This window comes from Macaca nemestrina, chromosome 2 (assembly GCF_043159975.1).
Source record: "Macaca nemestrina isolate mMacNem1 chromosome 2, mMacNem.hap1, whole genome shotgun sequence".
Lineage (NCBI taxonomy): Eukaryota > Metazoa > Chordata > Mammalia > Primates > Cercopithecidae > Macaca > Macaca nemestrina.
In genome coordinates, this window is record NC_092126.1 from 74,110,296 (window position 1) to 74,130,562 (window position 20,267).

Below are 20,267 nucleotides of genomic sequence, written 5' to 3' on the forward strand. Positions count from 1 at the left end.
AGAAAGAGAAAGAAGCTTTCTGAGAAACTTCTTTGTGTTCTGTGAAATCATCTCACACAGTTACAGCTTTCCCCTCAAGAAGCCTTTCGCTAAGACAGTTCTTGTGGAATTGGCAAAGTGATATTTGGAAGCCCATAGAGGGCAAAGGTGAAAAAGGAAATATCCTCAGATGAAATCTGGAAAGAAACTTTCTGAGAAAGTGCTCTGTGATGTGTGACTTCCACTCACAGAGTTACGTCTGTATTTCGTGTATCTCTTTGCTTGCCTTATTTCTGTGGAATCTGAGAACAGATATTTCGGATCCCTTTGAAGACTATAGGGCCAAAGGAAATATCCTCCGATAACAAAGAGAAAGAAGCTTTCTGAGAAACTTCTTTGTGTTTTGTGAAATCATCTCACAGAGTTACAGCTTCCCCTCAAGATGCCTTTCGCTAAGACAGTTCTTGTGGAAATGGCCAAGTGATATTTGGAAGCCCATGGAGGGGTATGGTGAAAAAGGAAATATCCTCAGATGAAATCTGGAAAGAAGCTTTCTGAGAAACTGCTTAGTGTTCTGTTAATTCATCTCACAGAATTACATCTGTATTTCGTAGATCTCTTTGCTAGCCTTATTTCTGTGGAATCTGAGAACAGATATTTCGTTTGCCTTTGAAGTCTATAGGGCCTAAGGAAATATCCTCCGATAACAAAGAGAAAGAAGCTTTCTGAGAAACTTCTTTGTGTTCTGTGTAATCATCTCACAGAGTTACAGCTTTCCCCTCAAGAAACCTTTCGCTAAGACAGTTCTTGTGGAATTGGCAAAGTGATATTTGGAAGCCCATAGAGGGCTATGATGAAAAAAGAAATATTCTCAGATGAAATCTGGAAAGAAGCTTTCTGAGAAACTGCTTAGTGTTCTGTTAATTCATCTCACAGAGTTACATGTGTATTTCCTGGATCTCTTTGCTAGCCTTATTTCTGTGGAATCTGAGAACAGATATTTCGGATCCCTTTGAAGACTATAGGGCCAAAGGAAATATCCTCCGATAACAAAGAGAAAGAAGCTTTCTGAGAAACTTCTTTGTGTTCTCTGAAATCATCTCACACAGTTACAGCTTTCCCCACAAGAAGCCTTTCGCTAACACAGTTCTTGTGGAATTGGCAAAGTGATATTTAGAAGTCCATAGAGGGCTATGGTGAAAAAGGAAATATCCTCAGATGAAATCTGGAAAGAAGTTTTCTGAGAAACTGCTTAGTGTTCTGTTAACTCATCTCACAGAGTTACATCTGCATTTCGTGGATCTCTTTGCTAGCCTTATTTATGTGGAATTTGAGAACAGATATTTCGGATCCCTTTGAAGACTATAGGGCCAAAGGAAATATCCTCCGATAACAAAGAGAAAGAAGCTTTCTGAGAAACTTCTTTGTGTTTTGTGAAATCATCTCACAGAGTTACAGCTTCCCCTCAAGAAGCCTTTCGCTAAGACAGTTCTTGTGGAATTGGCAAAGTGATATTTGGAAGCCCATAGAGGGGTATGGTGAAAGAGGAAATATCCTCAGATGAAATCTGGAAAGAAGCATTCTGAGAAACTGCTTAGTGTTATGTTAGTTCATCTCACAGCGTTACATCTGTATTTCTTAGAGCTCTTTGCTAGCCTTATTTCTGTGGAATCTGAGAACAGATGTTTCGGATCCCTTTGAAGACTATAGGGCCAAAGGAAATATCCTCCGATAACAAAGAGATAGAAGCTTTCTGAGAAACTTCTTTGTGTTCTGTGAAATCATCTCACACAGTTACAGCTTTCCCCTCAAGAAGCCTTTCGCTAAGACAGTTCTTGTGGAATTGGCAAAGTGATATTTAGAAGCCGAAAGAGGGCTATGGTGTAAAAGGAAATATCCTCAGATGAAATCTGGAAAGAAGCTTTCTGAGAAACTGCTTAGTGTTCTGTTAATTCATCTCACAGAGTTACATCTGTATTTCGTGGATCTCTTTGCTAGCCTTATTTCTGGGGAATCTGAGAACGGATATTTCGTTTCCTTTGAAGTCTATAGGGCCTAAGGAAAAATCCTCCGATAACAAAGAGAAAGAAGCTTTCTGAGAAACTTCTTTGTGTTCTGTGTAATCATCTCACAGAGTTACAGTTTTCCCCTCAAGAAGCCTTTCGCTAAGACAGTTCTTGTGGAATTGGCAAAGTGATATTTAGAAGCCGATAGAGGGCTATGGTGTAAAAGGAAATATCCTCAGATGAAATCTGGAAAGAAGCTTTCTGAGACACTGCTTAGTGTTCTGTTAATTCATCTCACGGAGTTACATCTGGATTTCGTGGATCTCTTTGCTAGCCTTATTTCTGTGGAATCTGAGAACAGATATTTCGGATCCCTTTGAAGACTATAGGGCCAAAGGAAATATCCTCCGATATCAAAGAGAAAGAAGCTTTCTGAGAAACTTCTTTGTGTTTTGTGAAATCATCTCACAGAGTTACAGCTTCCCCTCAAGAAGCCTTTCGCTAAGACAGTTCTTGTGGAAATGGCCAAGTGATATTTGGAAGCCCATAGAGGGGTATGGTGAAAAAGGAAATATCCTCAGATGAAATCTGGAAAGAAGCTTTCTGAGAAACTGCTTAGTGTTCTGTTAATTCATCTCACACCGTTACATCTGTATTTCGTAGATCTCTTTGCTAGCCTTATTTCTGTGGAATCTGAGAACAGATATTTCGTTTCCCTTTGAAGTCTATAGGGCCTAAGGAAATATCCTCCGATAACAAAGAGAAAGAAGCTTTCTGAGAAACTTCTTTGTGTTCTGTGTAATCATCTCACAGAGTTACAGCTTTCCCCTCAAGAAGCCTTTCGCTAAGACAGTTCTTGTGGAATTGGCAAAGTGATATTTGGAAGCCCATAGAGGGGTATGGTGAAAGAGGAAATATCCTCAGATGAAATCTGGAAAGAAGCTTTCTGAGAAACTGCTTAGAGTTATGTTAGTTCATCTCACAGCGTTACATCTGTATTTCTTAGATCTCTTTGCTAGCCTTATTTCTGTGGAATCTGAGAACAGATATTTCGGATCCCTTTGAAGACTATAGGGCCAAAGGAAATATCCTCCGATAACAAAGAGAAAGAAGCTTTCTGAGAAACTTCTTTGTGTTCTGTGAAATCATCTCACAGAGTTACAGCTTTCCCCACAAGAAGCCTTTCGCTAACACAGTTCTTGTGGAATTGGCAAAGTGATATTTGGAAGCCCATAGAGGGCTATGATGAAAAAAGAAATATCCTCAGATGAAATCTGGAAAGAAGCTTTCTGAGAAACTGCTTAGTGTTCTGTTAATTCATCTCACAGAGTTACATGTGTATTTCGTGGATCTCTTTGCTAGCCTTATTTCTGTGGAATCTGAGAACAGATATTTCGGATCCCTTTGAAAACTATAGGGCCAAAGGAAATATCCTCCGATAACAAAGAGAAAGAAGCTTTCTGAGAAACTTCTTTGTGTTCTGTGAAATCATCTCACACAGTTACAGCTTTCCCCACAAGAAGCCTTTCGCTAAGACAGTTCTTGTGGAATTGGCAAAGTGATATTTAGAAGCCGATAGAGGGCTATGGTGAAAAAGGAAATATCCTCAGATGAAATCTGGAAAGAAGCTTTCTGAGAAACTGCTTAGTGTTCTGTTAATTCATCTCACAGAGTTACATCTGTATTTCGTGGATCTCTTGGCTAGCCTTATTTCTGTGGAATCTGAGAACAGATATTTCGGATCCCTTTGAAGACTATAGGGCCAAAGGAAATATCCTCCGATAACAAAGAGAAAGAAGCTTTCTGAGAAACTTCTTTGTGTTTTGTGAAATCATCTCACAGAGTTACAGCTTCCCCTCAGGAAGCCTTTCGCTAAGACAGTTCTTGTGGAAATTGCCAAGTGATATTTGGAAGCCCATAGAGGGGTATGGTGAAAAAGGAAATATCCTCAGATGAAATCTGGAAAGAAGCTTTCTGAGAAACTGCTTAGTGTTCTGTTAATTCATCTCACACCGTTACATCTGTATTTCGTAGATCTCTTTGCTAGCCTTATTTCTGTGGAATCTGAGAACAGATATTTCGTTTCCTTTGAAGTCTATAGGGCCGAAGAAAATATCCTCCGATAACAAAGAGAAAGAAGCTTTCTGAGAAACTTCTTTGTGTTCTGTGTAATCATCTCACAGAGTTACAGCTTTCCCCTCAAGAAGCCTTTCGCTAAGACAGTTCTTGTGGAATTGGCAAAGTGATATTTAGAAGCCGATAGAGGGCTATGGTGTAAAAGGAAATATCCTCAGATGAAATCTGGAAAGAAGCTTTCTGAGAAACTGCTTAGTGTTCTGTTAACTCATCTCACTGATTTACATCTGTATTTCGTGGATCTCTTTGCTAGCCTTATTTCTGTGGAATTTGAGAACAGATATTTCGGATCCCTATGAAGACTATAGGGCCAAAGGAAATATCCTCCGATAACAAAGAGAAAGAAGCTTTCTGAGAAACTTCTTTGTGTTTTCTGAAATCATCTCACAGAGTTACAGCTTCCCCTCAAGAAGACTTTCGCTAAGACAGTTCTTGTGGAATTGGCAAAGTGATATTTGGAAGCCCATAGAGGGGTATGGTGAAAGAGGAAATATCCTCAGATGAAATCTGGAAAGAAGCTTTCTGAGAAACTGCTTAGTGTTATGTTAGTTCATCTCACAGCGTTACTTCTGTATTTCTTAGATCTCTTTGCTAGCCTTATTTCTGTGGAATCTGAGAACAGATATTTCGGATCCCTTTGAAGACTATAGGGCCAAAGGAAATATCCTCCGATAAGAAAGAGAAAGAAGCTTTCTGAGAAACTTCTTTGTGTTCTGTGAAATCATCTCACACAGTTACAGCTTTCCCCTCAAGAAGCCTTTCGCTAAGACAGTTCTTGTGGAATTGGCAAAGTGATATTTAGAAGCCGATAGAGGGCTATGGTGTAAAAGGAAATATCCTCAGATGAAATCTGGAAAGAAGCTTTCTGAGAAACTGATTAGTGTTCTGTTAATTCATCTCACAGAGTTACATCTGTATTTCGTGGATCTCTTTGCTAGCCTTATTTCTGTGGAATCTGAGAACAGATATTTCCGATCCCTTTGAAGACTATAGGGCCAAAGGAAATATCCTCCGATAACAAAGAGAAAGAAGCTTTCTGAGAAACTTCTTTGTGTTCTGTGAAATCATCTCACACAGTTACAGCTTTCCCCTCAAGAAGCCTTTCGCTAAGACAGTTCTTGTGGAATTGGCAAAGTGATATTTGGAAGCCCATAGAGGGCTATGGTGAAAAAGGAAATATCCTCAGATGAAATCTGGAAAGAAGCTTTCTGAGAAAGTGCTCTGTGATGTGTGACTTCCCCTCACAGAGTTACATATGTATTTCGTGTATCTCTTTGCTTGCCTTATTTCTGTGGAATCTGAGAACAGATATTTCGGATCCCTTTGAAGACTATAGGGCCAAAGGAAATATCCTCCGATAACAAAGAGAAAGAAGCTTTCTGAGAAACTTCTTTGTGTTTTGTGAAATCATCTCACAGAGTAACAGCTTCCCCTCAAGAAGCCTTTCGCTAAGACAGTTCTTGTGGAATTGGCAAAGTGATATTGGGAAGTCCATAGAGGGGTATGGTGAAAAAGGAAATATCCTCAGATGAAATCTGGAAAGAAGCTTTCTGAGAAACTGCTTAGTGTTCTGTTAATTCATCTCACACCGTTACATCTGTATTTCGTAGATCTCTTTGCTAGACTTATTTCTGTGGAATCTGAGAACAGATATTTCGTTTCCCTTTGAAGTCTATAGGGCCTAAGGAAATATCCTCCGATAACAAAGAGAAAGAAGCTTTCTGAGAAACTTCTTTGTGTTCTGTGTAATCATCTCACAGAGTTACAGCTTTCCCATCAAGAAGCCTTTCGCTAAGACAGTTCTTGTGGAATTGGCAAAGTGATATTTGGAAGCCCATAGAGGGCTATGATGAAAAAAGAAATATCCTCAGATGAAATCTGGAAAGAAGCTTTCTGAGAAACTGCTTAGTGTTCTGTTAATTCATCTCACAGAGTTACATGTGTATTTCGTGGATCTCTTTGCTAGCCTTATTTCTGTGGAATCTGAGAACAGATATTTCGGATCCCTTTGAAGACTATAGGGCCAAAGGAAATATCCTCCGATTACAAAGAGAAAGAAGCTTTCTGAGAAACTTCTTTGTGTTCTGTGAAATCATCTCACAGAGTTACAGCTTTCCCCACAAGAAGCCTTTCGCTAACACAGTTCTTGTGGAATTGGCAAAGTGATATTTAGAAGTCCATAGAGGGCTATGGTGAAAAAGGAAATATCCTCAGATGAAATCTGGAAAGAAGCTTTCTGAGAAACTGCTTAGTGTTCTGTTAACTCATCTCACAGAGTTACATCTGTATTTCTTGGATCTCTTTGCTAGCCTTATTTCTGTGGAATTTGAGAACAGATATTTCGGATCCCTTTGAAGACTATAGAGCCAAAGGAAATATCCTCCGATAACAAAGAGAAAGAAGCTTTCTGAGAAACTTCTTTGTGTTTTTTGAAATCATCTCACAGAATTACAGCTTCCCCTCAAGAAGCCTTTCGCTAAGACAGTTCTTGTGGAAATGGCCAAGTGATATTTGGAAGCCCATAGAGGGGTATGGTGAAAAAGGAAATATCCTCAGATGAAATCTGGAAAGAAGCTTTCTGAGAAACTGCTTAGTGTTCTGTTAATTCATCTCACTCCGTTACATCTGTATTTCGTGGATCTCTTTGCTAGCCTTATTTCTGTGGAATCTGAGAACAGATATTTCGGATCCCTTTGAAGACTATAGGGCCAAAGGAAATATCCTCCGATAACAAAGAGAAAGAAGCTTTCTGAGAAACTTCTTTGTGTTTTGTGAAATCATCTCACAGAGTTACAGCTTCCCCTCAAGAAGCCTTTCGCTAAGACAGTTCTTGTGGAAATGGCCAAGTGATATTTGGAAGCCCATAGACGGGTATGTTGAAAAAGGAAATATCCTCAGATGAAATCTGGAAAGAAGCTTTCTGAGAAACTGCTTAGTGTTCTGTTAATTCATCTCACACCATTACATCTGTATTTCGTAGATCTCTTTGCTAGCCTTATTTCTGTGGAATCTGAGAACAGATATTTCGTTTGCCTTTGAAGTCTATAGGGCCTAAGGAAATATCCTCCGATAACAAAGAGAAAGAAGCTTTCTGAGAAACTTCTTTGTGTTCTGTGTAATCATCTCACAGAGTTACAGCTTTCCCCTCAAGAAGCCTTTCGCTAAGACAGTTCTTGTGGAATTGGCAAAGTGATTTTTGGAAGCCCTTAGAGGGCTATGGTGAAAAAGGAAATATCCTCAGATGAAATCTGGAAAGAAGCTTTCTGAGAAACTGCTTAGTGTTCTGTTAATTCATCTCACAGAGTTACATGTGTATTTCGTGGATCTCTTTGCTAGCCTTATTTCTGTGGAATCTGAGAACAGATATTTCGGATCCCTTTTAAGACTATAGGGCCAAAGGAAATATCCTCCGATAAAAAAGAGAAAGAAGCTTTCTGAGAAACTTCTTTGTGTTCTGTGAAATCATCTGACAGAGTTACAGCTTTCCCCACAAGAAGCCTTTCGCTAACACAGTTCTTGTGGAATTGGCAAAGTGATATTTAGAAGTCCATAGAGGGCTATGGTGAAAAAGGAAATATCCTCAGATGAAATCTGGAAAGAAGCTTTCTGAGAAACTGCTTAGTGTTCTGTTAACTCATCTCACAGAGTTACATCTGTATTTCGTGGATCTCTTTGCTAGCCTTGTTTCTGTGGAATTTGAGAACAGATATTTCGGATCACTTTGAAGAGTATAGGGCCAAAGGAAATATCCTCCGATAACAAAGAGAAAGAAGCTTTCTGAAAAACTTCTTTGTGTTTTGTGAAATCATCTCACAGAGTTACAGCTTCCCCTCAAGAAGCCTTTCGCTAAGACAGTTGTTGTGCAAATGGCCAAGTGATATTTGGAAGCCCATAGAGGGGTATGGTGAAAAAGGAAATATCCTCAGATGAAATCTGGAAAGAAGCTTTCTGAGAAACTGCTTAGTGTTCCCCTAACTCATCTCACAGAGTTACATCTGTATTTCGTAGATCTCTTTGCTAGCCTTATTTCTGTGGAATCTGAGAACAGATATTTCGGATCCCTTTGAAGACTATAGGGCCAAAGGAAATATCCTCCGATAACAAAGAGAAAGAAGCTTTCTGAGAAACTTCTTTGTGTTTTGTGAAATCATCTCACAGAGTTACAGCTTCCCCTCAAGAAGCCTTTCGCTAAGACAGTTCTTGTGGAATTGGCAAAGTGATATTTGGAAGCCCATAGAGGGGTATTTTGAAAGAGGAAATATCCTCAGATGAAATCTGGAAAGAAGCTTTCTGAGAAACTGCTTAGTGTTATGTTAGTTCATCTCACAGCGTTACATCTGTATTTCTTAGATCTCTTTGGTAGCCTTATTTCTGTGGAATCTGAGAACAGATATTTCGGATCCCTTTGAAGACTATAGGACCAAAGGAAATATCCTCCGATAACAAAGAGATAGAAGCTTTCTGAGAAACTTCTTTGTGTTCTGTGAAATCATCTCACACAGTTACAGCTTTCCCCTCAAGAAGCCTTTCGCTAAGACAGTTCTTGTGGAATTGGCAAAGTGATATTTAGAAGCCGATAGAGGGCTATGGTGTAAAAGGAAATATCCTCAGATGAAATCTGGAAAGAAGCTTTCTGAGAAACTGCTTAGTGTTCTGTTAATTCATCTCACAGAGTTACATCTGTATTTCGTGGATCTCTTTGCTAGCCTTATTTCTGTGGAATCTGAGAACAGATATTTCGGATCCCTTTGAAGACTATAGGGCCAAAGGAAATATCCTCCGATATCAAAGAGAAAGAATCTTTCTGAGAAACTTCTTTGTGTTTTGTGAAATCATCTCACGGAGTTACAGCTTCGCCTCAAGAAGCCTTTCGCTAAGACAGTTCTTGTGGAAATGGCCAAGTGATATTTGGAAGCCCATAGAGGGGTATGGTGAAAAAGGAAATATCCTCAAATGAAATCTGGAAAGAAGCTTTCTGAGAAAATGCTTAGTGTTCTGTTAATTCATCTCACACCGTTACATCTGTATTTCGTAGATCTCTTTGCTAGCCTTATTTCTGTGGAATCTGAGAACAGATATTTCGTTTCCCTTTGAAGTCTATAGGTCCTAAGGAAATATCCTCCGATAACAAAGAGAAAGAAGCTTTCTGAGAAACTTCTTTGTGTTCTGTGTAATCATGTCACAGAGTTACAGCTTTCCCCTCAAGAAGCCTTTCGCTAAGACAGTTCTTGTGGAATTGGCAAAGTGATATTTAGAAGCCGATAGAGGGCTATGGTGTAAAAGGAAATATCCTCAGATGAAATCTGGAAAGAAGCTTTCTGAGAAACTGCTTAGTGTTCTGTTAATTCATCTCACAGAGTTACATCTGTATTTCGTGGATCTCTTTGCTAGCCTTATTTCTGTGGAATCTGAGAACAGATATTTCGGATCCCTTTGAAGACTATAGGGCCAAAGGAAATATCCTCCGATATCAAAGAGAAAGAAGCTTTCTGAGAAACTTCTTTGTGTTTTGTGAAATCATCTCACGGAGTTACAGCTTCGCCTCAAGAAGCCTTTCGCTAAGACAGTTCTTGTGGAAATGGCCAAGTGATATTTGGAAGCCCATAGAGGGGTATGGTGAAAAAGGAAATATCCTCAGATGAAATCTGGAAAGAAGCTTTCTGAGAAAATGCTTAGTGTTCTGTTAATTCATCTCACACCGTTACATCTGTATTTCGTAGATCTCTTTGCTAGCCTTATTTCTGTGGAATCTGAGAACAGATATTTCGTTTCCCTTTGAAGTCTATAGGTCCTAAGGAAATATCCTCCGATAACAAAGAGAAAGAAGCTTTCTGAAAAACTTCTTTGTGTTCTGTGTAATCATGTCACAGAGTTACAGCTTTCCCCTCAAGAAGCCTTTCGCTAAGACAGTTCTTGTGGAATTGGCAAAATGATATTTAGAAGCCGATAGAGGGCTATGGGTTAAAAGGAAATATCCTCAGATGAAATCTGGAAAGAAGCTTTCTGAGAAACTGCTTAGTGTTCTGTTAATTCATCTCACAGAGTTACATCTGTATTTCGTGGATCTCTTTGCTAGCCTTATTTCTGTGGAATCTGAGAACAGATATTTCGGATCCCTTTGAAGAATATAGGGCCAAAGGAAATATCCTCCAATAACAAAGAGAAAGAAGCTTTCTGAGAAACTTCTTTGTGTTCTGTGAAATCATCTCACAGAGTTACAGCTTTCCCCACAAGAAATCTTTCGTTAACACAGTTCTTGTGGAATTGGCGAAGTTATATTTAGAAGTCCATAGAGGGCTAAGGTGAAAAAGGAAATATCCTCAGATGAAATCTGGAAAGAAGCTTTCTGAGAAACTGCTTAGTGTTCCCCTAACTCATCTCACAGAGTTACATCTGTATTTCGTAGATCTCTTTGCTAGCCTTATTTCTGTGGAATCTGAGAACAGATATTTCGGATCCCTTTGAAGACTATAGGGCCAAAGGAAATATCCTCCGATAACAAAGAGAAAGAAGCTTTCTGAGAAACTTCTTTGTGTTTTGTGAAATCATCTCACGGAGTTACAGCTTCCCCTCAAGAAGCCTTTCGCTAAGACAGTTCTTGTGGAATTGGCAAAGTGATATTTGGAAGCCCATAGAGGGGTATTTTGAAAGAGGAAATATCCTCAGATGAAATCTGGAAAGAAGCTTTCTGAGAAACTGCTTAGTGTTATGTTAGTTCATCTCACAGCGTTACATCTGTATTTCTTAGATCTCTTTGGTAGCCTTATTTCTGTGGAATCTGAGAACAGATATTTCGGATCCCTTTGAAGACTATAGGACCAAAGGAAATATCCTCCGATAACAAAGAGATAGAAGCTTTCTGAGAAACTTCTTTGTGTTCTGTGAAATCATCTCACACAGTTACAGCTTTCCCCTCAAGAAGCCTTTCGCTAAGACAGTTCTTGTGGAATTGGCAAAGTGATATTTAGAAGCCGATAGAGGGCTATGGTGTAAAAGGAAATATCCTCAGATGAAATCTGGAAAGAAGCTTTCTGAGAAACTGCTTAGTGTTCTGTTAATTCATCTCACAGAGTTACATCTGTATTTCGTGGATCTCTTTGCTAGCCTTATTTCTGTGGAATCTGAGAACAGATATTTCGGATCCCTTTGAAGACTATAGGGCCAAAGGAAATATCCTCCGATATCAAAGAGAAAGAATCTTTCTGAGAAACTTCTTTGTGTTTTGTGAAATCATCTCACGGAGTTACAGCTTCGCCTCAAGAAGCCTTTCGCTAAGACAGTTCTTGTGGAAATGGCCAAGTGATATTTGGAAGCCCATAGAGGGGTATGGTGAAAAAGGAAATATCCTCAAATGAAATCTGGAAAGAAGCTTTCTGAGAAAATGCTTAGTGTTCTGTTAATTCATCTCACACCGTTACATCTGTATTTCGAAGATCTCTTTGCTAGCCTTATTTCTGTGGAATCTGAGAACAGATATTTCGTTTCCCTTTGAAGTCTATAGGTCCTAAGGAAATATCCTCCGATAACAAAGAGAAAGAAGCTTTCTGAGAAACTTCTTTGTGTTCTGTGTAATCATGTCACAGAGTTACAGCTTTCCCCTCAAGAAGCCTTTCGCTAAGACAGTTCTTGTGGAATTGGCAAAGTGATATTTAGAAGCCGATAGAGGGCTATGGTGTAAAAGGAAATATCCTCAGATGAAATCTGGAAAGAAGCTTTCTGAGAAACTGCTTAGTGTTCTGTTAATTCATCTCACAGAGTTACATCTGTATTTCGTGGATCTCTTTGCTAGCCTTATTTCTGTGGAATCTGAGAACAGATATTTCGGATCCCTTTGAAGACTATAGGGCCAAAGGAAATATCCTCCGATAACAAAGAGAAAGAAGCTTTCTGAGAAACTTCTTTGTGTTTTGTGAAATCATCTCACGGAGTTACAGCTTCGCCTCAAGAAGCCTTTCGCTAAGACAGTTCTTGTGGAAATGGCCAAGTGATATTTGGAAGCCCATAGAGGGGTATGGTGAAAAAGGAAATATCCTCAGATGAAATCTGGAAAGAAGCTTTCTGAGAAAATGCTTAGTGTTCTGTTAATTCATCTCACACCGTTACATCTGTATTTCGTAGATCTCTTTGCTAGCCTTATTTCTGTGGAATCTGAGAACAGATATTTCGTTTCCCTTTGAAGTCTATAGGTCCTAAGGAAATATCCTCCGATAACAAAGAGAAAGAAGCTTTCTGAAAAACTTCTTTGTGTTCTGTGTAATCATGTCACAGAGTTACAGCTTTCCCCTCAAGAAGCCTTTCGCTAAGACAGTTCTTGTGGAATTGGCAAAATGATATTTAGAAGCCGATAGAGGGCTATGGGTTAAAAGGAAATATCCTCAGATGAAATCTGGAAAGAAGCTTTCTGAGAAACTGCTTAGTGTTCTGTTAATTCATCTCACAGAGTTACATCTGTATTTCGTGGATCTCTTTGCTAGCCTTATTCCTGTGGAATCTGAGAACAGATATTTCGGATCCCTTTGAAGAATATAGGGCCAAAGGAAATATCCTCCAATAACAAAGAGAAAGAAGCTTTCTGAGAAACTTCTTTGTGTTCTGTGAAATCATCTCACAGAGTTACAGCTTTCCCCACAAGAAATCTTTCGTTAACACAGTTCTTGTGGAATTGGCGAAGTTATATTTAAAGTCCATAGAGGGCTAAGGTGAAAAAGGAAATATCCTCAGATGAAATCTGGAAAGAAGCTTTCTGAGAAACTGCTTATTGTTCCCCTAACTCATCTCACAGAGTTACATCTGTATTTCGTAGATCTCTTTGCTAGCCTTATTTCTGTGGAATCTGAGAACAGATATTTCGGATCCCTTTGAAGACTATAGGGCCAAAGGAAATATCCTCCGATAACAAAGAGAAAGAAGCTTTCTGAGAAACTTCTTTGTGTTTTGTGAAATCATCTCACAGAGTTACAGCTTCCCCTCAAGAAGCCTTTCGCTAAGACAGTTCTTGTGGAATTGGCAAAGTGATATTTGGAAGCCCATAGAGGGGTATTTTGAAAGAGGAAATATCCTCAGATGAAATCTGGAAAGAAGCTTTCTGAGAAACTGCTTAGTGTTATGTTAGTTCATCTCACAGCGTTACATCTGTATTTCTTAGATCTCTTTGGTAGCCTTATTTCTGTGGAATCTGAGAACAGATATTTCGGATCCCTTTGAAGACTATAGGACCAAAGGAAATATCCTCCGATAACAAAGAGATAGAAGCTTTCTGAGAAACTTCTTTGTGTTCTGTGAAATCATCTCACACAGTTACAGCTTTCCCCTCAAGAAGCCTTTCGCTAAGACAGTTCTTGTGGAATTGGCAAAGTGATATTTAGAAGCCGATAGAGGGCTATGGTGTAAAAGGAAATATCCTCAGATGAAATCTGGAAAGAAGCTTTCTGAGAAACTGCTTAGTGTTCTGTTAATTCATCTCACAGAGTTACATCTGTATTTCGTGGATCTCTTTGCTAGCCTTATTTCTGTGGAATCTGAGAACAGATATTTCGGATCCCTTTGAAGACTATAGGGCCAAAGGAAATATCCTCCGATATCAAAGAGAAAGAATCTTTCTGAGAAACTTCTTTGTGTTTTGTGAAATCATCTCACGGAGTTACAGCTTCGCCTCAAGAAGCCTTTCGCTAAGACAGTTCTTGTGGAAATGGCCAAGTGATATTTGGAAGCCCATAGAGGGGTATGGTGAAAAAGGAAATATCCTCAAATGAAATCTGGAAAGAAGCTTTCTGAGAAAATGCTTAGTGTTCTGTTAATTCATCTCACACCGTTACATCTGTATTTCGTAGATCTCTTTGCTAGCCTTATTTCTGTGGAATCTGAGAACAGATATTTCGTTTCCCTTTGAAGTCTATAGGTCCTAAGGAAATATCCTCCGATAACAAAGAGAAAGAAGCTTTCTGAGAAACTTCTTTGTGTTCTGTGTAATCATGTCACAGAGTTACAGCTTTCCCCTCAAGAAGCCTTTCGCTAAGACAGTTCTTGTGGAATTGGCAAAGTGATATTTAGAAGCCGATAGAGGGCTATGGTGTAAAAGGAAATATCCGCAGATGAAATCTGGAAAGAAGCTTTCTGAGAAACTGCTTAGTGTTCTGTTAATTCATCTCACAGAGTTACATCTGTATTTCGTGGATCTCTTTGCTAGCCTTATTTCTGTGGAATCTGAGAACAGATATTTCGGATCCCTTTGAAGACTATAGGGCCAAAGGAAATATCCTCCGATAACAAAGAGAAAGAAGCTTTCTGAGAAACTTCTTTGTGTTTTGTGAAATCATCTCACGGAGTTACAGCTTCGCCTCAAGAAGCCTTTCGCTAAGACAGTTCTTGTGGAAATGGCCAAGTGATATTTGGAAGCCCATAGAGGGGTATGGTGAAAAAGGAAATATCCTCAGATGAAATCTGGAAAGAAGCTTTCTGAGAAAATGCTTAGTGTTCTGTTAATTCATCTCACACCGTTACATCTGTATTTCGTAGATCTCTTTGCTAGCCTTATTTCTGTGGAATCTGAGAACAGATATTTCGTTTCCCTTTGAAGTCTATAGGTCCTAAGGAAATATCCTCCGATAACAAAGAGAAAGAAGCTTTCTGAAAAACTTCTTTGTGTTCTGTGTAATCATGTCACAGAGTTACAGCTTTCCCCTCAAGAAGCCTTTCGCTAAGACAGTTCTTGTGGAATTGGCAAAATGATATTTAGAAGCCGATAGAGGGCTATGGGTTAAAAGGAAATATCCTCAGATGAAATCTGGAAAGAAGCTTTCTGAGAAACTGCTTAGTGTTCTGTTAATTCATCTCACAGAGTTACATCTGTATTTCGTGGATCTCTTTGCTAGCCTTATTCCTGTGGAATCTGAGAACAGATATTTCGGATCCCTTTGAAGAATATAGGGCCAAAGGAAATATCCTCCAATAACAAAGAGAAAGAAGCTTTCTGAGAAACTTCTTTGTGTTCTGTGAAATCATCTCACAGAGTTACAGCTTTCCCCACAAGAAATCTTTCGTTAACACAGTTCTTGTGGAATTGGCGAAGTTATATTTAGAAGTCCATAGAGGGCTAAGGTGAAAAAGGAAATATCCTCAGATGAAATCTGGAAAGAAGCTTTCTGAGAAACTGCTTAGTGTTCCCCTAACTCATCTCACAGAGTTACATCTGTATTTCGTAGATCTCTTTGCTAGCCTTATTTCTGTGGAATCTGAGAACAGATATTTCGGATCCCTTTGAAGACTATAGGGCCAAAGGAAATATCCTCCGATAACAAAGAGAAAGAAGCTTTCTGAGAAACTTCTTTGTGTTTTGTGAAATCATCTCACAGAGTTACAGCTTCCCCTCAAGAAGCCTTTCGCTAAGACAGTTCTTGTGGAATTGGCAAAGTGATATTTGGAAGCCCATAGAGGGGTATGGTGAAAGAGGAAATATACTCAGATGAAATCTGGAAAGAAGCTTTCTGAGAAACTGCTTAGTGTTATGTTAGTTCATCTCACAGCGTTACATCTGTATTTCGTGGATCTCTTTGCTAGCCATATTTCTGTGGAATCTGAGAACAGATATTTCGGATCCCTTTGAAGACTATAGGGCCAAAGGAAATATCCTCTGATAACAAAGAGAAAGAAGCTTTCTGAGAAACTTCTTTGTGTTCTGTGAAATCATCTCACAGAGTTACAGCTTTCCCCTCAAGAAGCCTTTCGCTAAGACAGTTCTTGTGGAATTGGCAAAGTGATATTTGGAAGCCCATAGAGGGCAAAGGTGAAAAAGGAAATATCCTCAGATGAAATCTGGAAAGAAGCTTTCTGAGAAAGTGCTCTGTGATGTGTGACTTCCACTCACAGAGTTACATCTGTATTTCGTGTATCTCTTTGCTAGCCTTATTTCTGTGGAATCTGAGAACAGATATTTCGTTTCCCTTTGAAGTCTATAGGGCCTAAGGAAATATCCTCCGATAACAAAGAGAAAGAAGCTTTCTGAGAAACTTCTTTGTGTTCTGTGTAATCATCTCACAGAGTTACAGCTTTCCCCTCAAGAAACCTTTCGCTAAGACAGTTCTTGTGGAATTGGCAAAGTGATATTTGGAAGCCCATAGAGGGCTATGATGAAAAAAGAAATATCCTCAGATGAAATCTGGAAAGAAGCTTTCTGAGAAACTGCTTAGTGTTCTGTTAATTCATCTCACAGAGTTACATGTGTATTTCGTGGATCTCTTTGCTAGCCTTATTTCTGTGGAATCTGAGAACAGATATTTCGGATCCCTTTGAAGACTATAGGGCCAAAGGAAATATCCTCCGATAACAAAGAGAAAGAAGCTTTCTGAGAAACTTCTTTGTGTTCTCTGAAATCATCTCACACAGTTACAGCTTTCCCCACAAGAAGCCTTTCGCTAACACAGTTCTTGTGGAATTGGCAAAGTGATATTTAGAAGTCCATAGAGGGCTATGGTGAAAAAGGAAATATCCTCAGATGAAATCTGGAAAGAAGTTTTCTGAGAAACTGCTTAGTGTTCTGTTAACTCATCTCACAGAGTTACATCTGTATTTCGTGGATCTCTTTGCTAGCCTTATTTCTGTGGAATTTGAGAACAGATATTTCGGATCCCTTTGAAGACTATAGGGCCAAAGGAAATATCCTCCGATAACAAAGAGAAAGAAGCTTTCTGAGAAACTTCTTTGTGTTTTGTGAAATCATCTCACAGAGTTACAGCTTCCCCTCAAGAAGCCTTTCGCTAAGACAGTTCTTGTGGAATTGGCAAAGTGATATTTGGAAGCCCATAGAGGGCTATGGTGAAAGAGGAAATATCCTCAGATGAAATCTGGAAAGAAGCATTCTGAGAAACTGCTTAGTGTTATGTTAGTTCATCTCACAGCGTTACATCTGTATTTCTTAGAGCTCTTTGCTAGCCTTATTTCTGTGGAATCTGAGAACAGATGTTTCGGATCCCTTTGAAGACTATAGGGCCAAAGGAAATATCCTCCGATAACAAAGAGATAGAAGCTTTCTGAGAAACTTCTTTGTGTTCTGTGAAATCATCTCACACAGTTACAGCTTTCCCCTCAAGAAGCCTTTCGCTAAGACAGTTCTTGTGGAATTGGCAAAGTGATATTTAGAAGCCGAAAGAGGGCTATGGTGTAAAAGGAAATATCCTCAGATGAAATCTGGAAAGAAGCTTTCTGAGAAACTGCTTAGTGTTCTGTTAATTCATCTCACAGAGTTACATCTGTATTTCGTGGATCTCTTTGCTAGCCTTATTTCTGGGGAATCTGAGAACGGATATTTCGTTTCCTTTGAAGTCTATAGGGCCTAAGGAAAAATCCTCCGATAACAAAGAGAAAGAAGCTTTCTGAGAAACTTCTTTGTGTTCTGTGTAATCATCTCACAGAGTTACAGTTTTCCCCTCAAGAAGCCTTTCGCTAAGACAGTTCTTGTGGAATTGGCAAAGTGATGTTTAGAAGCCGATAGAGGGCTATGGTGTAAAAGGAAATATCCTCAGATGAAATCTGGAAAGAAGCTTTCTGAGATACTGCTTAGTGTTCTGTTAATTCATCTCACGGAGTTACATCTGGATTTCGTGGATCTCTTTGCTAGCCTTATTTCTGTGGAATCTGAGAACAGATATTTCGGATCCCTTTGAAGACTATAGGGCCAAAGGAAATATCCTCCGATATCAAAGAGAAAGAAGCTTTCTGAGAAACTTCTTTGTGTTTTGTGAAATCATCTCACAGAGTTACAGCTTCCCCTCAAGAAGCCTTTCGCTAAGACAGTTCTTGTGGAAATGGCCAAGTGATATTTGGAAGCCCATAGAGGGGTATGGTGAAAAAGGAAATATCCTCAGATGAAATCTGGAAAGAAGCTTTCTGAGAAACTGCTTAGTGTTCTGTTAATTCATCTCACACCGTTACATCTGTATTTCGTAGATCTCTTTGCTAGCCTTATTTCTGTGGAATCTGAGAACAGATATTTCGTTTCCCTTTGAAGTCTATAGGGCCTAAGGAAATATCCTCCGATAACAAAGAGAAAGAAGCTTTCTGAGAAACTTCTTTGTGTTCTGTGTAATCATCTCACAGAGTTACAGCTTTCCCCTCAAGAAGCCTTTCGCTAAGACAGTTCTTGTGGAATTGGCAAAGTGATATTTGGAAGCCCATAGAGGGCTATGGGGAAAAAAGAAATATCCTCAGATGAAATCTGGAAAGAAGCTTTCTGAGAAACTGCTTAGTGTTCTGTTAATTAATCTCACAGAGTTACATGTGTATTTCGTGGATCTCTTTGCTAGCCTTATTTCTGTGGAATCTGAGAACAGATATTTCGGATCCCTTTGAAGACTATAGGGCCAAAGGAAATATCCTCCGATAACAAAGAGAAAGAAGCTTTCTGAGAAACTTCTTTGTGTTTTGTGAAATCATCTCACAGTGTTACGGCTTCCCCTCAAGAAGCCTTTCGCTAAGACAGTTCTTGTGGAAATGGCCAAGTGATATTTGGAAGCCCATAGAGGGGTATGGTGAAAAAGGAAATATCCTCAGATGAAATCTGGAAAGAAGCTTTCTGAGAAACTGCTTAGTGTTCTGTTAATTCATCTCACACCGTTACATCTGTATTTCGTAGATCTCTTTGCTAGCCTTATTTCTGTGGAATCTGAGAACAGATATTTCGTTTCCCTTTGAAGTCTATAGGGCCTAAGGAAATATCCTCCGATAACAAAGAGAAAGAAGCTTTCTGAGAAACTTCTTTGTGTTCTGTGTAATCATCTCACAGAGTTACAGCTTTCCCCTCAAGAAGCCTTTCGCTAAGACAGTTCTTGTGGAATTGGCAAAGTGATATTTGGAAGCCCTTAGAGGGCTATGGGGAAAAAAGAAATATCCTCAGATGAAATCTGGAAAGAAGCTTTCTGAGAAACTGCTTAGTGTTCTGTTCATTCATCTCACAGAGTTACATGTGTATTTCGTGGTTCTCTTTGCTAGCCTTATTTCTGTGGAATCTGAGAAGAGATATTTCGGATCCCTTTGAAGACTATAGGGCCAAAGGAAATATCCTCCGATAACAAAGAGAAAGAAGCTTTCTGAGAAACTTCTTTGTGTTCTGTGAAATCATCTCACAGAGTTACAGCTTTCCCCACAAGAAGCCTTTCGCTAACACAGTTCTTGTGGAATTGGCAAAGTGATATTTAGAAGTCCATAGAGGGCTATGGTGAAAAAGGAAATATCCTCAGATGAAATCTGGAAAGAAGCTTTCTGAGAAACTGCTTAGTGTTCTGTTAACTCATCTCACAGATTTACATCTGTATTTCGTGGATCTCTTTGATAGCCTTATTTCTGTGGAATTTGAGAACAGATACTTCGGATCCCTATGAAGACGATAGGGCCAATGGAAATATCCTCCGATAACAAAGAGAAAGAAGCTTTCTGAGAAACTTCTTTGTGTTTTGTGAAATCATCTCACAGAGTTACAGCTTCCCCTCAAGAAGACTTTCGCTCAGACAGTTCTTGTGGAATTGGCAAAGTGATATTTGGAAGCCCATAGAGGGGTGTGGTGAAAGAGGAAATATCCTCAGATGAAATCTGGAAAGAAGCTTTCTGAGAAACTGCTTAGAGTTATGTTAGTTCATCTCACAGCGTTACATCTGTATTTCTTAGATCTCTTTGCTAGCCTTATTTCTGTGGAATATGAGAACAGATATTTCGGATCCCTTTGAAGACTATAGGGCCAAAGGAAATATCCTCCGATAACAAATAGAAAGAAGCTTTCTGAGAAACTTCTTTGTGTTCTGTGAAATCATCTCACAGAGTTACAGCTTTCCCCACAAGAAGCCTTTCGCTAACACAGTTCTTGTGGAATTGGCAAAGTGATATTTCGAAGCCCATAGAGGGCTATGATGAAAAAAGAAATATCCTCAGATGAAATCTGGAAAGAAGCTTTCTGAGAAACTGCTTAGTGTTCTGTTAATTCATCTCACAGAGTTACATCTGTATTTCGTGGATCTCTTGGCTAGCCTTATTTCTGTGGAATCTGAGAACAGATATTTCGGATCCCTTTGAAGACTATAGGGCCAAAGGAAATATCCTCCGATAACAAAGAGAAAGAAGCTTTCTGAGAAACTTCTTTGTGTTTTGTGAAATCATCTCACA